Below are 9,834 nucleotides of genomic sequence, written 5' to 3'. Positions count from 1 at the left end.
TTCAGCGCTCTACAGTTACTGTCATCGCTCACATTAGTCCCTGTCCTCAATAGGGCACACAATTTAAATTCCCTATCTTAGACACATATACTCACCAGGACCAATTTCATATTATGTAAATTAAGGCCCTGTTTACATCTGCCCCATTTTTGCTGGACAAAATAAATCAGCATGCAGCGCTATATAGTCTGGCAAAATGACGGAAACTATGATGAAAACCCGACAGAACCCATAAAGTTCTGTCATGTAATGTTGGTATCTGACTAATGCGGCTCTTCTGTTTTTCTTGTTATTCCGTTCCTGTGATGGAACAGATAACGAAAAACCAAACGCAGATGTGAACATAGTCTTACCTATAAGTATAAAATGTATATAACTATTCAATAGAGACTGGAGCACTAATCCCCAATGCATCCACTAAAATACATTCTTCACCCTGTGTATCAGGCACCTATTCACACAAGGCTGCCCTAATTGAAAATCACGGCCTATCATACCCTTCTCAGTAGCCCCCTCTAAAGGACCAGCAAAGAAGAGATGGGGAGACTGGAAGTAACAACTTTACATAGCATATTTGTAGCTCAGAAAAAAGGTTGTCACTTTTTAAGCCCTTACAGTTAAGTGAATTTTATATATATATATATATATATATATATATATATATATATATATATATATATATATATATATATATATACTTAATATCCAGTTGGAGACATAGAGAGTCTAGAGAGTTGTTTTATGTATCTGGAGTTGTTCATTTGAAGAAAAATTAATTGTCTAACCCTCCACAATAATTCTGCAAGATACATAAGAGAGGCTCACCTTTTCAGATATTAGGGTTACTGGGTTGTTTTGACTAATGGCATATCCGTCAGATATACCATAAATGTCTGATAGGTGGAGGTCCCACCTCCTAATAGTGTCCTGACCCCACTTGTGTCAAACAAAAAAGCTGATGGCAGCCGAGAATGTGAGAAGAAGAGAGAGACAGCAGGCAGGTCAATCATGTGTGTGGCTCTCTCCATTGTAGTCCATGGAAGTTACGGCAACATCTAAGAACACTGACTCGGCTGTTCTGCTACTACCATAAACTCTAATGGAGAGCAGCGCACATGCTCGGCCTACTCTTTCCTTCTTCTCCCTTTCTCGACTACCATCTCAGCAGTTTTGCATGGGTGTATTCCCCTACACTAAAAAAAAATAATGAAATCCCTTCAGTAGAATGAGAAATCCCAGCTGCTACCAGTAACCCTCGAGAAGTCTCAGATGTTTCCTTTCATCCAAGTATTATCATAGACTTTGTCTGACAAATGGCCAAGGTTAAGCCTCCATGATTATTTTTTATATATATATCTACACACTGTATATATAATGTTATTGTCATATTTCGTTTTCATGAAGTATTCCCTATAATTACTGATCTCTCGCATTCTTTCAATCATCACTGTCCATAAGACACATCAGCTAGATAAGTGGTTAGACTGCCCTGCTGAACTCACTTGAGAAAAAACACGCATTCATTTATAATATTCAGAATACTAAACACAAGCATATGATATAGACATTTCACAAAACTGGTTTGGCATGTAGCATCGTTCTGTGCCTGCTGACCAAAACTGCTCTCATGAAACAGGAATTCCTTATCTATAAGTGGATTCCAAAATGCACTCCAAACCATTGCACATAAAATTCTGCAGGATACCTAAGTAACCAGTATACCACGCCCTCTGCAATTACTGCGACTAGGATCCTTTAGAACAAGCATTCGTCTTTCTTCCACCTCCACATATGTCCTCTTTAAAGTTATGTTTATTGTATGGCAAGAGCTTGGTAAACATATTAACTATGACATGGATCTGTGATGAAAGCAAAGCCTTTTTGCCGTCTGTCTTTGTGCCTCATATAATCCAGCCTGTATATGGGGACATACTACTTATGCTGATGGGATTTTGCTGATAAGAGATCAGAAAGACTATTTCTCACTTTACGATTGTAGTAAAATCCGTCTAAAAGCCTTTAATGTAAGCTTCCAAATTATCACAGTAAATGATCCAAGACACAGAAGAATAAGCTAAACAAATTATATTGTCTTGTGTCAAGAAGTAAAAGTTTAATGGTCTGCTTCCCAAATGTGGCTATTATAAAACTATTTAGGTTGTCTCACAAGCAGGGCGATAAGGTGTCTTCCAGTTTCCAAATGAATGTCTGTTTGTATCTTCATGTAACTTTCCAGCATGCGTGCGGAGATATATACAAAAAAAAACTAATTTCTATATCTAAATAGAGCTGTGTAAATATTATATCACCTGTGGTTGTCAAATTTATCACCAGTATATAAAGACATATCTCAATAGACAACATCATCTCACTCTGTGTTGTGAGTTCTAGAAATTCAGATTTCCATTAGCTGAAAATTAAGAGAAAGAATAAGCAAGAAAAAGGAAAAAAAAATTCAGTCCGTATCACTTTAGATCAAGATTTAAAGGAAATCTGTCACCAGAACAGAATCCTTTTACTTAGAACGTCTAACAAATGCTCTAAGAATAAGAAGTCAGTGGTTGCTGCTGCACCTGCTGCGTGTCATCCTCTTCCCCCAAACTCCCATTCAGGGCAACGCGCCACATATGTTAAAGGGTTTTTTCCACCAAAGATACTTCCATAGGATATACCATAAATGTCTGATTGGTGAGGGTCCCATCTCAGGGCACCCCACCTATTGGGAAAACAGGGTCTGTTTCTGTAATTCACATAGAATTGAATGTAGGGAGCCATGGACATGCACAGCCACCTCTTCATTCAGTCTCTGCCTGGGACCCCCATTCTGTCAAGGGGTTGGGGGCCCAGAAGTGGTATATACACATATGAGACATTTATGGCATATCCAGTGGACATTTCAATAATTGCCTCTGGTGGGAAAACCCCCAAAAATGTGGTTAGTATGGTGCTGTGGATGGGACTATGTTGTCCTGCTCAGCTGACACATTTTAGGCAGTACCCTGAATTATATTTTATTTATTGGCTTTGTTTTCTTAGGCGTCTGATGGGTGTCTATCCTGGTGACAGATTTCCTTTAAGGCTAACCAAAGACACTTATCTATAGACAGATCTGTTTCAGGTTGTTGACCCTCATATACACAGATTGGATCTGGTTAGATAGGTAAGATGCCTTATAGGAATATGTTTTCTCCTTAGTGAAATAGACTTCCTAGTAAGGTTTCAATGTATTTATTTACCTTTATGGAAACAGAATCCTACTGGCCCCTATAAAGTCATTTTTCTGGTAACCATAGATCTCAGTAATAAATACAGCACTGGACTTGTGCCCAGTATCAGCCGTACATCATTCATCTGTCATCAGTTTTATAAATCTCACTGCAGATATCTGTTCACAAGTTTGTCCCTGCATTTATTTAAGTGACAAAGAGTCAAATACATGAGAAAGAGAAACTTTTCTTGTATGAAAAGTGAAGGAAGTAGTGGAAGCAGCCATTTCTACAAGTCTATTTGTTAAACAAAATTCTCTGGAACATTATGGTTCACTGGTTATGGTTTTGTTATCATGTGCCCTACTCATGTTAGGTTTGCTGGAAAAAATAAACAAACATCTTTTAATGGGGCTATCCAGGAAGTATGTTTTTTTTTAGTGGAGGCTGCAAATGAAATAAATAACCTTAAAAAGCAATATTTACCCATCTTTGCCCCCGGCAATACAACTCTGTTGCTCCGCCGGCACTCCAGGTGGTTGTTTACATGCACGTAGCATGTAACTGCTGCAGCCAATCACAGGGCTCAGCGGGGCGCACTGGTGACTAATCGTATTTCTGATATAATGCCAGAAATACAACATATGACAGCTGAGCCCTATGATTGGCTGCAGTGGTCACATGCTACGTGCATGTAAAGAACCACAGAGCTGGATCACTATGGGCAAAGATAGGTAAGTATTGCTTCTTTGGTTTATTTATTTTATTTCCAGCCCCTACCAAAAAGTTTAAACCTCCCAGATGACCCCTTTAAATATGGATTTGAAATTGTAATCTTCTTCAAACAATTCTACATTATTGACTGCCCCTCTGTTGTTTGTGGTTCAAATTCTAATTTCCATTACAATAATACTGTAGATCAGTGGTCTCCAACTTGTGGTTTTCCAGGAGTGGATCCTAATGAGAGGTGAAAAATAATAGAAGGACTTCTCTTCTCTACTTCTCTATTTTGGATTCAGTCCAGGTGTTGTCCTCTTCTCCTTTTAAGAAACGTCACATAACTTCTCCATGAGTAACACTGCACAATTTAAAAATGTCAGCTTACCTTTGATGAATCAAGACTAATATAATAATTCCCCGGATCTATCCTTAACTCCTTAAATTCAATCACTTTCACGCTCCTGTCACCTTCATCTCAAAAACATCTCCAGAATCCGCCCTTTGGAAACAGCCAAAACTCTCATTGTTGCTCTGATTCACTCTTGTCTTGACTACTGTAACTCATTACTAATCGTTCTTCCCCTCACTAAAGTCTCCCCTCTCCAATCTATTCTTAATGCAGCAGCCAAGCTCATCTTTCTGACCAACCGCTACACCAACGCCTCGACCCTCGGCCAGTCACTGCACTGGTTGCCCAGTCCCTTCAGAATAAAATTTCAACTTATTAGTCTCACCCACAAAGCTCTCCACAGTGCTGCACCTCCTTACATCTCCTCCCTCATGTCTGTCTACCAGCCTACTCGGGCTCTACGTTCTGCCAACGACCAAGGATCAACATCCTCCATAATCCGACCCTCGCACTCCCGTCTCCAAGATTTTTCTCATGCAGCACCAGTCCTCTGGAATGCGCTACCCCAGACAATCAGATTAATTCCCAATATCCACAGTTATAAACGTGCCCTGAAAACACATCATTTTAGACAGGCCTATAACATTCCCTGAACTGACCCCTTTCCTTTGCCCCCTATTAATTAGTCATCAGAACTTGACCCCCTCATTCGGCAGTCTCCCCCACACTCCTTGCACCCTAATGCACTTCATGTCTGTCATACACAGACACTGGTGATCGTCTCATGCAGCTTTATGTGTACTACCCATCTGTATAAAAGTTGGCTGGACTATTGTACTAAACAAGCACTTTTACTTCTTGAGTCACCCCTATTTCCTCATAGATTGTAAGCTCTTGCGAGCAGGGTCCTCACTCGTCTTGTTTGAATTGTTAGTTATTTTTGTCACTATGTAATGTCTGATATTGTCCTTCTGAATTGTAAAGTGCTGCGGAATATATTGGCGCTATATAAATAAAGATTCTTATTATTACTTAGTATCAGAACTGCTAAATTCTTCACTGCTCCGCTATAAGCTCTCCATCAGACGCCAGCAGCTGCATAGTTTGAAGGTCTTGGGCCCAGAAGTTACCAGGCAACAACTTTGCATTTGGCTGTTATTACAATAATCTGTATGGGATCTACATACAATATAAAAATCAATTATTTATTTATATTATGAGATAGTATAGTGCAGGGTGATTCAAAAGTATGGTGCAAAAGTAAAGGCTTGACTTGCAGGGTCGATTGAAAGAGGAAGAATTTGCTGACAGGCTGGTGTTCAGGGATGAGGTTATGTTTCACCTCAGTGAGAAGGCCAATTGCCACAATGTTAGAATTTGGGGCTCAGAAAAACCATGTGCTCTTATCAAGCACATGGGGGACTCGCCCAAAGTAAACGTGCTCTGTGCAATGAGCAAGGGCGAAGTCTACAGTCCCTTCTGCCGAGGATACTGTCACTGGCCAATCCTACCTGGACATGTTAAAGCGACAGACAGACAGACAGACAGACAGACAGACCGACCATTTCTATTTGGCTATTTGTCGATACCTGAATAAAAACTCTACCGGAACGTTGATTCACTAATGTAGCGCTGACCTCCACAATCGCCAGATCACACACCCTGTGACTTCTTTCTGTGGGGCTACATCAACGATGCGTTGTCTCAAGTCGTTCAGATCCTGTGACTCGGGGAAAAGATACACAGGATCTGAACGACTTGAGACAACACATCTCTAAAACAGTGGAGTCCATATCCGAGGATATGCAGGCACGCGTCTAGACAGAACTGAACTGCCGCTTAGACATCTGCCGTGTCACCAATGGAAATCACTTTGACAATTTGTAGTGTATAGATAAAACTTGGAGAAATAGTGTGTCTTTTCATGTTGATAAATTTGTGTTGTTTTCTCGGTTATGAATACCGAGCTATAATTTTGTACCATTCTTTTTGAATCACCTGTATAACTACATCACTGTACAATGAACACAAGTCATTGTGCCTCCATATATAGTACAGCTGTTCTCTCAGGGGCCTATGGGTCCCCAAGGTGTTACACTACTTGGCACAAGCTGCTTATACTTTATTGACATCTGTGTCTACTGCTCCTTTACAATACTGAATGCCCAATACAGCAGCCTTCGTCCTTATGACAGATTCCCAGGACAATGGTGGAAACATAAATTTACTGCAGATCTGCGGATATTAGGACTTCCCCTGCACATGAAGGGAGAGAATCTGAAAATAGAGAATTGCTGTTTAAGCAATTTCCTTGTTCGGAATGAGCAAAACTCTCGATAGGGGAACTTCCTATAATGGAGCTATATTTCTCTCATAGAATACAATAGAGGATGAAAAAGAGATCTATATTCAAGCATTTTAACCCCATTGTCATATATGAGGGAAATACAGCTCGGTACTGTAAAGTACATTTTCCCAGTTTCCCTTATCTCTATCCTTTATATATCAGAATAGACACATCATACATGAACCTGCACTTGCCTGCAGTGCCCTACTCCCACCATGACACAGGTGCCATCTGCATTGGTCACCATCTCTCTCTAGGTCAGTAGACTTGTCACTGGCTTTGAACATTCTTTTGATGTGACTGGCTACTAGATATCCTATACCTTCTCACATGATAGAAAGATATACATAGGCAAACAGTAGATGAAGAAATATAAGAAATACACAAATATAACACACACTATAGAAGTTATTATGCGGGACTTGATCGCACACATAACAACCATGATGCAGATCTGGAATCTCCAGCACAAAATTGTACACTTTAATAAGTGGCACTGTAAATGGGTACAAAATCTGTGAACACGCTAGACTGCTATAATCATTGCCAGTATAATACATGTTAATGTAACACCAGATGGTAGTCTTATGCTATCAATTCATTTGCCTAGCAACGTTTGCATATGCGATCTGCTATACAGACACACAACAGAATAAACAAGGACTCCTACTTTGCCTTATCAAGCAGTGAAGTCTACCGGGTCGAAATCAAATGAATTCAATTAAAAACAACTTTGATTTTTTTTTTTAAAGATATAGAATATATATATATATATATATATATATATATATATATATATATATATATAGAGAGAGAGAGAGAGAGAGAGAGAGAGAGAGAGAGAGAGCGAGAGAGAGAGAGAGAGAGAGAGAGATAGAGAGAGAGAGAGATTTTAAAACTTTTCTAAATAATTTTTCCATCTTTCCCATTATTGTAGTTTACTTCTTCGTAAGGTTTAGATAAATACCTAAAACATATTTGGCCCACTTCTTTCTCCCAATTTCTTAACATTAGGTTATTTTTGTCCTCATTTTAATAATACTGGTGCCACAAACAGGAAAACATAATCCATGTAATATAATCCTACATATAAATATCCATCTCCGAGATCACAGGCTGACCCTTATAGAGTATTAGACCTAAAAATGGCAAGATCCAGTATAAATTAGTTTAATCAGAAAAGCAATGCTGTGAAGATTATACATTTTGGTATTGTTAGGGTATGTTCACACGCACTAATTACGGACGTAATTCGGGCGTTTTTGCCCCGAATTACGTCCGAAAAATGTGCCTCAATAGCGTTGACAAACATCTGCCCATTGAAAGCAATGGGCTGACGTTTGTCTGTTCACACGAGGCGTATATTTACGCGCCGCTGTCAAATGACGCCCGCGTCAAAGAAGTGACCTGTCACTTCTTGGGGCGTAATTGGAGCCGTTATTCATTGACTCCAATGAAAAGCAGCGCCAATTACGTCCGTAATAGACGCGGCGTTCAAGCGCCTGCACATGCCGTTACGGCTGAAATTACGGGGATGTTTCCTCCTGAAAACATCCCCGTAATTTCAGCCGTTACGGACGCTGTCGTGTGAACATACCCTTAAATATATTTTTAAAAACATTGAAAACACATAAAATGTGTAATATTATTTATATATTCATTATTATTAGGAATTAATAGCACTTCCCCGACAGTCATGTAACATCATCCACAAGAATTAAAGGAGTTATTCTGATGTCCATATGTACAAACAGTAAAGTTCTCCTAATAATATAGCAGAAAAACGGCAAAAAAATTTATTATCCTCATCAGACGCCAGCAGCTGCATAGTTTGAAGCTCTTGGGCCCACAAGTTACCGGGCAATAACTTTGCATTCGGCTGTATGTGATTACATTAATCTGTATGGGATTACATACAATATAAACATCAAGTATTTGTTCATATTATGAGATAGTATAGTGTAACTACTTCACTGTACAATGAACACAAGTCATTGTGCCTCCATACATAATACCGCTGTTCTCTCAGGGGCCTATGGGTCTCCAAGTAGGTGAGGCCGCAACTTTGGATTCAAGCTGCTTCATGACAGCCTATGTGTCATCTATTAGGCCATCTATTAGATCACGTGGACCCCTCTTGGGAACCCCCTCTATTAGCCAGGGCATTTTCTCACTCCTACTCTGGACTACACAGCTGGGCATGTACCATGTCTAGAGTTTGTGTACCACATTCTTAAAAATTTGGTCTGAAAAAATGAACATATTTACATTTTTATTTATTTATTTATTTACATTTATTTATTTTTTATAAATGTTCTCCATAATAGGTTTTTTTTGCATGCATGTTTTAAAAGTAAAATCAGTGCAGCAACAAATTACAATATATGATAAAAAAAAACAATTACAGCAAAATAAAAAAACTGATTCTGATATTGAAAATGACAAAATGAGCTGTTTCATACCAATTTAAAACAATTGAATTTTTCACTTTTTAATTGCATTGAAAAAATATAAACATAAATAAATAAAAGGACAATACAAGTATGAACAACCCTGTAAATACATGACCTCGTAGTAAATTATTGAAACATATGTTGACACGTTTTTTCTACAGTATCGGTTATTCCCCAGGGTATTTGTGCATCAGGTGTGAGGAAGTCCAGTGATGTGGTCTCTACCTGAGTCATCTCATGAATCATCCGTTAAACTATCACTGTCCAGACTGTACAACTCACTGAAATACATTGCAGAAACAATCATTTACCATCTTAGGTAAAAACTATGACGCGTACACCGTAAAAAAACACATAACAACATGATAGATACAGGACATAAAAGCTTTGAGGGTGGCCTTTGTCTCAACCAAGAGGAGTAATTATATCTACTTTTACCATTCTCAAGGCTGCTATAATCACATTATTAATAATTTAATTTCATGAGATACCTTTTAGTTTTGTTTTTTTTTATTGTAGAAATTATAAAAAGAAACAAAGCAAAGTATAAAACGAAATAAAATAAAAAAGGTTATGTTACCCCTATGAAATCTAAAGTTTATCTGCATACCGCATGGTATACTTTTTTTATTTGCAGCTCACTGTTTAAATAAAAAGCGTAGTTGACTTCTCTTTCCAATTCCATAGAACTCTATTAGTTTACATCTGGCAATTAGAACTCTATAGGGACATTAGACGTATACACTGGGAGCATTGCCG

Source organism: Rhinoderma darwinii, chromosome 4, assembly GCF_050947455.1.
Source record: "Rhinoderma darwinii isolate aRhiDar2 chromosome 4, aRhiDar2.hap1, whole genome shotgun sequence".
Taxonomy (NCBI): domain Eukaryota; kingdom Metazoa; phylum Chordata; class Amphibia; order Anura; family Rhinodermatidae; genus Rhinoderma; species Rhinoderma darwinii.
Note: the sequence above shows the minus strand (reverse complement) of the source record.